Source organism: Aotus nancymaae, unplaced genomic scaffold (assembly GCF_030222135.1).
Source record: "Aotus nancymaae isolate 86718 unplaced genomic scaffold, 86718_ANA_hifiasm-v0.15.2.pri h1tg000021l, whole genome shotgun sequence".
In the NCBI taxonomy this organism is placed as follows: domain Eukaryota; kingdom Metazoa; phylum Chordata; class Mammalia; order Primates; family Aotidae; genus Aotus; species Aotus nancymaae.
The window spans coordinates 7,944,475-7,954,766 of NW_026988433.1; the positions used below are offsets into that span (position 1 = coordinate 7,944,475).

Here is a 10,292-nt window from a genome sequence, read left to right on the forward strand (position 1 = left end):
AATGAACAATGGGCAAGACACCGCGAGAGGGAGGTAACGGCAGCACAACGGGCTAACGGGCTAAGTTTTTTTCTTTTTAGGGTCTTGCTCTGTCACCCAGGCTGAAGTGCAGTGGCCTGATCACAGCTCCCTGCAGCCTTGAACTCCAGGCTCAAGTGATCCTCCCACCTCAAACTCCCAAGTAGCTGGGACTACAGGTACACATCACCACTCCCCACTAATTTTTTTTTTATTTTTTGTAGAGACGGGGTTTTGCCATCCTGCCCGAGCTGGTCTGGAACTTCTGGGCTCAAGTGACCTGCCTGCCTCAGCCTCCCAAAGTGCTGGGATTACAGGTATGAGCCACCACACCTGGCCAATGGGTTAAGTTTCAATGGCCCATGCCAACAAACCGGCCCCCAGCAGACAGAATCTTTAGCCCGATCACCTCTCCAAAGCCCTGTGCGATTTGGCCCACCCATCTCCAACCTCCTCTCCTGTTGTTCTGTCCTCTCTCCTTGTGCTGAAGCCTCCTGGACATCCTTCTCTTCCCCATACATACCATGTTGTTCCCACGTGAGGGCCTTCGCACCTGCTGTTCCCTCTGCCTAGAACACCCTTCCTCCAGATCGCCGCATGGCTAGCTTCCTCTCATCTTTAAGGCTTCTCCCAAAATTCCCTTCCTCTGAGAACTTTGCTGACCACCCCATCTAAAGAAGCGCTCCCATCCATGAATCTATTGACCTACCATGTTTTATTGTCTTTATGGCATGTGTCATTCTCATAAGTCATTTATTAATTCGCTTGTCGATGGCTTATTTCCTCCCCTGGAATACAAGCTCCACTTCTGCAGAAACGGTCCTTTCATCACTGTTTCCCTGAGACTAGAACAGTTCCTGGCCCGGCACAGACACTCAGGAAGTATCTATTGACTGAATGACTGGAAAATTCCTTTGATCAGCCAGTGCTTGTTTTCATTTCTTCCACGGGGAATAAAAAAAAGCACAGCACTGAAAAAGGAATAATTCATAGGAAAACGAAAATCCTAAGCAATAGTGAGACAGCCATTTGCATAATGACAAGCATCTGATTCGTAATAGAATCCCACCTCCGAAGTGAAATGTCCGCTATTCAGATGCAGTCAGGCCCCATGAAAGGGCTCAGATACACAGGAGCGGCGGCTACAAGGGTGGGAGTCCAAATCCTCCAGCGGCTGCTGCTCCCCATCATAACAGTCTCAGCTGCTGCCATCTAGAATGTGCCAGCTATTCCCGGCACCGTCAGCTGTCTGACCCAACACCCGTTCCCAACTTCTTTCTTTGTCCCTTGCCTCCTCGCTTTAGAAGGGGTGGAAAAGCTAAAAACCCCTTTCCCTAGACTCTCCTGCAGTCCTACTTCTGTTCAGTGAGATGAAATAAAAGGGTCTGGAGATCATCTGGGAATACCTTAGCCTACCTAAAAAATAGAACCGAGGTGCCTGACCAGGCCCTATCCCTTTTTCCTGCTTCAATGTAGCCTTGATGGCTGGAGTCACAGCAATCATTTTGTGACCATGAAGAGAAGGTCAAGAGAATCACAGAGATTTTTGGTCCTTACGTCACTAAGCAGCTTTATCATTATCCATAAATAACCACCTCTAAAATTCTTGGTATATGAGAAAAATAAATCCCAACAAGGCCACAATGGTGGGGTTTCCTGGTTGTTTGCAAGCAAAAAACATTTCTTGCTAATATACTGACTATATGGGTACAAACAGCTTCACTTAAGTGAATGAAACTGTCTTTTGCCCAAAGCAATTGCACACCCACTATCTAACCTCATCATGGCAACATCCCCTGAGACTTTTCATGGGCAGACTTTAGATCCTCCACATGTTAGGCAAAAAAATCCACGATTCAGAGAGGTTAAGTGACTTGCCCCAGCATCGCACTGCCATACAATGAACCTTGAAACTCAGAACTAAAACCTAAGCCAGGAACAGGCACTCATGCCTGTTATCCTGGCGCTTTGGGAAGCCAAGGTGGGAGGATAACTTTAGCCCAGGAGTTCAAGACCAGTCTGGACAATATAGTGAGACCCCATCGTTACAAAAATATACATATAAATTAGCTTGGCATGGTGGTGCGCACCTGTGATCCCAGCTACTTATGAGGCTAACACAGAAGGATCCCTTGAGCCCAAGAGGTTAAGGCTGCAGTAAGCTATAATCATGCCACTGCACCCCAGCATGGATGACAGAGCAAGACTTCGTCTCAATAAATAAATAAATAAATACTAAAACCTGGACTTCCAAATTTCCAGTCCAACTTATGGAGAAACAAGAACCCATAATATAAAACAGGATCCCTGGGGCAGCTCTAATAAACCTAAAAACTTTCCTTGTAAATTTCTGCTTTAGGCTAAGAGAAAACTGTCATAACCCACTTAGAAACCCAGGACCCAAGTGTTCCAGTCTCAAAGTAGTGTTGTGGCCAGTGTAACACTGTCCATCAACCAAAAGGGAACTCCAGCAGAACTTACGGTCCTTATTTGCATTTCTTGAATACAATAAAGACAATACATGGTTCACAGAAATATTTCTTAAAATTCTCCTCTCTCCCTGATCCATGTCCTTCACACTCCATACCTCCTCTCATTTCTCCAAACTCTCCCCAAATCTCTCCTCCCAGCCTCTTGTGTCCTTCTTCCTGATCCACTTGTCGATTTATTGTCACTCAGCTCCAAAGCCACCCTTCTTTGCCGTGTTTAGCGATCCTGGAGCTGGGCCCTGGAAACCTTTCTCCTTTGCCAGCTGGCAGAACGCTCAGCTTTGTCCGTATAAGGCATGGGTTACCTGTGCAGCCATATGGCAGGAGAGCCCATCCACTCTGGGCTCCAGTCCTCCTCTCCTACCACAAGCAGCTCTTCTACTAGCAGCTCTCACCACCTCCAGTGACCCTCTCAGGCCATGCTCTCCTCATTTGGTGGCCATTTCCACAGTAGCCTTGAGGGACCCTCAGCTACACTCTCCCTACACAGTGGCTACTTCCGCTTGAGCTTCACCCATCCCCTCAGGCCATGCTCACCACACCCAGCAAGCAGCTTCAACCAACCAGCTTTCACTCTGCCCTTGAACCATGTTGCCCGTGAACCATGAACCATGTTGACTCTCCCCGCCATGTTGGGCATTTCTTAGAGAACAGCTGTGGCCACTCACATGCTCTGGCAATGGCAGATGGTATATATGGACCAGCTGCAGCCTTCGTTGTTCGACAGTGTCCTCATCCAGCAAACTGTATATTCTTGTAGTAGCTACATTCTCTTGGAAGAAGACTGGTTCTTAGTCTCAGGGACTAGAAGAGTTCCAAGTTCATAGTTCTTCACTCTCCCTTTCTCCTCAGTCTAGAGGTAGTAGTAATCTTTTTTTTTTTTTTTAAGAAACTGATGTTTATTTTCCATCAGCCTTATGTCCATATTGCTTAGGAGCCCGTGCAAGAACAGCTAAGACCATTCAGTGGCCTGAGCAGAGGGAGCTGCAGACCAGTCTTCCGTGGCAGGCTGGGCGCTCCAGTCTTCAGTAGGGATCTGCTGAACAGGCACAGAGGTCACCTGCACGCCTTCAGACCAGCCTGCAACCTCAGGCTGAGTAGCAGAGAACGCAGGAGCTGGAGCAGTCCATTCGCCCTGAAATTCCTCCTTGGCTACAGCCTTTTCAGCAGTAGCCTGCTCTTCTTTTTCATCTCTTCAGGATCTCTGTAGAGATGAGGCATGACCTCCCACGAGTGTTCATGGGAAATGGTGCCACGCACGCGCAGAACTTCCCAAGCCAGCATCCACCAAGCCAAACCCACTGAGTGAGCTCCCTTGTTGCGTGGGATGGCAATGTCCACATAGCGCAGAGGAGAATCTGTGTGACACAGAGCAATGGTAGGTACGTTAACATAAGACGCCTCCGTGAGAGGCTGGTGCTCAGCCCTGGGGTCAGTAACCACAAGCAGCCGTGGCTCCCGGAAGGCTGCCTGGATCTGGTTGGTGAAAGTTCCAGGAGTGAAGCAGCAGCAACTGGGGTGGCTCCAGTGGCAGCAGCAAACTTCAGCACAGCCCTCTGGCCAGTATTCCTGGAGGATATGACACTGACATCAGCAGGGTTTTCAATGGCAACAATGGCACGAGCTGCCAGCAGCAGCTTCTCCCAGGTCCTCTCCAGATTTAGGATGTAGACGCCATCACTTTCCTTCTACAAATGTACTGTTCCATCTGGAAGTCAAGGTCGGTGCCAAGTGGGTCCCTGCTGGAAGGAACTTAAGGACATTTGCAGGAAATCAAGGGCTCCAGACATTGTGAAAGTTTCCCTTTAAGTTACGATGTGAGTCCAGAACAACACTGTATGGACCCTTCCGTGGGTAGCGCAGAAAGGCAGGAGTAACCTTTTTATACCTGATACTTCTAGACCCCTTAGAGTCCTCTTTGACCCCATTAGTAAGTTAAGCACATTTTACTAGTTAATCATTCTTTTTTGTTGTCTTTTTTTTGAGACAGTCTCTGTTGTGCAGACTGGAGTGCAATGGTGCAATCTCAGCTCGCTGCAACCTCTGCCTCCCAGGTTCAAGGGATTCTCCTGTCTCAGCCTCCCCAGTAGCTGGGACCACAGATGGGTACCACTACACCCAGCTAATTTTTGTATTTTAAGTAGAGATGAAGTTTGCCTTGCTGGCCAGGCTGGTCTCAAACTCCTGACCTCAGGTGATTCACCTGCCTCGGCCTCCCAAAGTCCTGGGATTATAGGTGTGAGACTGCGCCCAGCCCTGAGGTGGTTTTTTTTTTTTTTTTTTTTTCTTTTTGGACAGGGTCTTGCTCTGTCACCCAGGCAGGAGTACTGGAGTGCAGTAGTGCTATCATAGCTCACTGCATCCTCAATCTCCTATGCTCAAGCGATCTTCCCACCTCAGACAAGTATCTGGGACTACAGGCACGTACCACCATGCCCGACTATTTTTTATTTTTTGTAGAGACCCAGGCTGGTCTCAAACTCCTGACTTCAAGTGATCCTCCCGCCCTGGCCTCCCAAAGTGCTGGAATTATATGTGTGAGCGACCATGCCCGGCAATAATTCTATATATTAGACTTTCCCACTTCAAGGTGCCGATGTGGTATCAGTCAGGGTCTCCTGATAGGCCCCTGACTTATATAGAACTAGTTAAGAAAGTAGTGGTTCTAGATACAGACAGACCTCCAGAAGTGAGATTTGGAGGCTCGGTCATGCCTTTGGAGTTGGGTGCCATATGGGGATTTTGACCATGTGAAATGGGAGAGCAGTGACCCACGGCACACAGTGCCATCACAGTGAATCAGTCTATCACCTGTGGTTGGTTCTGACAACGTGCTGACCAAAGCACATGCTTGGGAAGGTAGGTGGCTGAGGCACTTGACATGATGACCATGACGACGGCCTCAAGGGCTGTAGTGTGGGACAGATGCTCCTGTGTGCACTGGAGCACTTACAGGAAAATAAAATGGAATCTCAGGTCCCTTGACTCATATCAAAGCACAGTCCTAGAGCCAAAGAGCTTCCATGATGCCCTTAATGAAAATTCTTATTTATTATAGCCTGGCTTATTTACATTAGCCAGGGCTAATGCTACTGAAAATCAAAACCACAATTGAATTGTGTGGGTTATAGAATTACACCAGGAGTACAGAATTACTCACAGCCTCACCACGTTTCTCATATGAAAGGCAGGACATTGAAAAGGATGCTGAAGCTTAGAATGGGGACATCTGGTGGGACTCAGATGAAACTGAGAATCTTGAATCCGCAAGTCACTCTGAGCCTCTTTTGCCTCAGGAAGGAGATTGCTCTCTTGTGTCCAAGGAGACTAGTTGTCCTTTTCTTGAAAACTGTATGACAATCTCGCATGAGGAGACAGCCATTCTCCTTCAGACCCACCACAACTTCTACCTGTTGGCACCAGACTCATAACTAGGATCTTAGTGTTTTTTTGTTTGTTTGTTTGTTTTTTGAGACAGAGTCTCACTCTGTCACCCAGGCTGGAGTGCTGATCTCAGCCCATTGCAACCTCGCAGGTTTGAACAATTCTTCTGCGTCATTCTCCCAAATAGCTGGAACTACAGGTGTGTGCCACCACGCCTGGCTAATTTTTGTATTTTTAGTAGAGAAAGGGTTTCACCACCTTGGCCAGGCTGGTCTCAAACTCCTGACCTCATGATCTGCCTGCTTTGACCTCCCAAAGTGCTGAGATTACAGGTGTGAGCCACTGTGCCTGGCCGGATCTTAGGTTTTTAGTACCCACTATGGCCTAGAGTGGATAGCTTTTACACCAAGAGAACTCAATATTTTGCCAATGTATATTGGTGGAAACATAAGGAGTGTGTCGGAGCATCAGACCATGGCAGGCAGAAGAACATGACTCTACAGTAGACTAAACTCACTGACCTCGGTGCACTAAGATTTTTGGATATCATGTGTTAGTTTGCTTAACTGGAGGTGGCTCTCAAAGCGTATTTGGCTGGTGGCTGGAACCAGGACTCCACAGTGGCCTAAGTTTAGTGAGCAGAGATGCCAGAGCTGCCCTGGCATGCTATGGAGGCGGGAATCCAAAGGTGTAGGGAGACTGGAACGTTGAAAGGATTTACCATGGCAAGCTGCACACCCGTCCACCAGCTACATCCCCCAGGAGACCCCCAAAAATGCTTTCTTTACTTAGGTGTTGAGAAATACATTCATCGGGGGAACACCTGCATCCTTAGACGGTCCGTGGCTTTCTCCTTTGCAGACCAGGTATGATGAGTTGGGGGTGTGGCCACCATTGATATGAGCGCCCAACAGCAGAAGCCAAGAGGCAGTGCCCAACCTCCAGACGCAGCACAAGCACACCCGCCATAAAGGACTGCAGGACAGAAAAACTGTCCCAAGGTCCCTGGGACTGAGATAGACGAGAAGCCTACTAGAGTATTGCTTCCTCATTCCACAACAAAGAGAGTGGAGCAACGGGTTCAGGCCCATAGAGTTAACTTCAAGGAGAAGGAAAAGAATCAGAGGCACAAACGGCAGCAGAGGCAAGAAACCAGCAGCCCCAGAGAAAGCCGCAAAGAGACAGCAGGTTCCCACGAGGTCAAGCTGTGTGTCCTGCTCTGGCGCCCTGTGGGAGACCCCGATATCCTCATGAGGCTGGGTAGCATCGTGTGGGCTTTGTATTCCTTCCCTCTGTCTAGCAGATAATAGATCTGTGATTATTGGCTCAGGGCAGGGATGTGGCTTTCATGAAAGCAAATACAAAAGCCTTTTAGTTTCATCGTTTTGTTTTTCAAAGACCCTTGCTCTTAGGTTCTGGAGTCACCAAGTGAAATGTCCATGGGAATCAGGCTAAGTACCGTATGTGAGTGAAACGAGGCGGGTGTAGGGCACTAGGGAGTGGGTTAGATGCAGTGAACCGGAGAGTGCACACTCTGCTTCAAAAGGTTCCAATTTAAATTTAAAAAAAAAAACGGTAGAGAACAGGTATAGGGCTCCAGATTGACTGGGATTTTTTAGAAACCATAGAGGAATCAGGGCTCAAAATAGAAATAAATCTGAGTGGTAGAAAAAGGAACAGGAATTGCTGTGGTAGACACCTGTCTTGTGTATCCCCCTCTGTACATTTGGAGAATCCCCCACTGTCTGAGTCTTCATGAGAAACAGCAGCTGCCTCACACAATAAATGCCAAATAATTTTAAAGTAATAATAGTAGGTTGGGCATGGTGGCTCACGCCTGTAATCCCAGCACTTTAGGAGGCTGAGGCAGGTGGATCACAAGGTCAAGAGATCGAGATCATCCTGGCCAACATGATGAAAGCCCGTCTCTACTAAAAATACAAAAATTAGCTGGGCATGGTGGTGGGCACCAGTAATCGCAGTTACTTGGGAGGCCGAGGCAGGAGAATCTCTTGAACCTGGGAGGCAGAGGTTACAGTGAGCTGAGATCACACCACTGCACTCCAGCCTGGAAACAGAGTGAGATTTCATCTCAAAATAATAATAATAATAATGGTAATACCTAAAACTTAAAATGCTTACTCAGTCACCTCTTCTACATGCTTCCACATACATTCTGACATTTAGTTCACACAACCCCCTCCCCACACAGAGGTAGCCATGACTACACTAACCCCATTTTGTAGATGAGCAAGCCGAGGCAAGCATGGTGTCCAAGCTCACACAGATACGCAGAGCCGGGATTCAAACCCAGTCTGTCTCCGGCGTCCACACACTTAACGCCTTGTCACCCTTTCAGTGAGGGTATTCACTTGTGACGGGGCTTGGCCAACCAGGCTTGGAATTTGGAGCAATTGATCTGAAGAAGCAGAGACAGGGAGAAGCTATTCTGGTGGCAGCAACAATGTCCAGTACCCACGGGCAGCAGGGCGGTAAGGATCGGCTCCGATGTTCTCTGGCTCTGACGCCCTCTGCCCGGCAGCAGTGGTAGCGACGGCCCCGTCAGGCTAATTCCGCTGCATGCTTGCCTTCATCTGCATGTCCTCTTTGGAGTCTATTTTTGCAGTTTCTCAACAACTCTGTGAGCTCTCCAGGTGTTGTTTCAATAAATTCCTTTTCCACTTGAGTCAGTTAGAGTCCATCTCTATTACTGACACCCAGGTATCCCAACTGATGGGTCCCATTTGATGCACACCTGAGTCTGTGAACTCAGATCTGTGGCGATAGCGCTTACAATAAGTTCCCTTGTGACTTGAGCTTCTGTGGAAGGGATTCTGGTCCTTGCAACTCACCAGCCCTGGATTCGAATAACCCTGACTTTTCAAACTCTGAAGCCACACCAGAAGGGGAACGAGGCTGCAGATCTACCCAGCTCTAGTACAATCACATCTGTTCAGGTGACAGCGGCCAGGACTGCTGCAGATAGCACCATTATAAACAGGTACTGAGCTGACCCAGATGAGGGGTTTTTTTCATCACATTTCATCATTATTAAGAATTAGCTCTGTGTCATTAGCACACCGAGCTATCAACTCAAATCCGTCCTACCATCTGGAAGAGGCTCACACGAACAGCATGGGGCACAGATGGATGCTGTTAGGAGAGTTGTGAGCAGAGATCAGAGGAGAGGGAGGGAGGGAGGGAGAGACAGAGACAGAGACAGACAAAGCAAGACGGACAGAAAGAGAGAGGCAGAGAGAAATAGAGAGATGGACAGAAAGAGAGAGACAGAGAGAAATAGAAATAGACACAGAGAGAGAAATAGAGAAACAGGGAAAGAAAGGGAGAGACATAAAGAGGGGAAGAGAGAAAAAGACAAAGAGATGGTGAGAAATAGAGACAGCGACAGAAAAACAGAGACATACAGGAAACGGAAATAAAAGAGGCGAGAGCGAGAGACACACAGACAGAGAAGAGTGAGAAAGAAACACAGAGGCAGAGAGACAGAGGGAGAGAGAGAGAGAAAAAGACAAAGAGATGGAGAGTGAGCTAGAGAGAGGTGTAAGGAGAGCAGCTGAGAAGCAGGGACTGTAAGAGAGACAGACAGCGTCCGGGACACCCCATGACAAGGAGAGATGGGATATGTCAGGACACCCTGGGGCGAAGTTCTCAGATAAAGCCACAGCTGTGCTCCCTCCCTCCCAAGCGCCACGCCCAGCCTTACAAAGGAAGGTGGGGCCCTCCTACTAAGGGGTCAAAGGTGAACGAGAAAGAGGAATAACCCAAATGTCCATTAATAAGGCAGAGGCACAAATTACACAAGATTCATACAATGAAATACTATTCAGAAACTGAATTTTAAAATGTTGTTTTAAAAAAAAAAAAAAAAAAAATTAAAATTTAAAGGAAGTCTCCCTCGGGAGATGTGTTAGTCTCTTCAGGATGCCACAGCAAAATGCCATAGTGGGTCATTTATAAGTGTCAGAAATGTACTGCTCAGAGTTCTGGAGGCCGGGCAGTCCCGGTCGCCGTGCAGCAGACGCCACGAGGCCCCCTCTGCACCACAGTGGCCCCTTCTCGCAGCACCTTCACTTCGGGGAAGGGTAAACAAGCTCCCTCGGGCCTCCTTGATGAGGCACTAATCCCAGTCACGACACTGGGGCCCTCATGGCCTCATCACCTCCCAAAGGCCCCACCGCTTACTACCCTCGAGGTAGGGATTAGGTCAGGAGCCAACAGTCCTAATTATTCACATTTGTTTCAACAGCTTCACCTGCTCTGTCCTCAGCTTGCCATTTCTGGCAGGTGACCTAAGACAACAGAAGGGTGTCACTAAATCCCATTTGGGGCCCTCACCAAGGCTTCCAGACGAGCATCTGTGAAGCACACCCTTCTGTCTCC

The 10,292-nt window shown here is 48.3% G+C and overlaps 1 pseudogene; it reads right to left on the reverse strand.

The window, feature by feature from the left end:
- Positions 1–3,459: 3,459 nt before the first annotated feature.
- LOC105713403 (small ribosomal subunit protein uS2-like) lies at positions 3,460–4,297 on the reverse strand (annotated as a pseudogene).
- Positions 4,298–10,292: the final 5,995 nt, after the last annotated feature.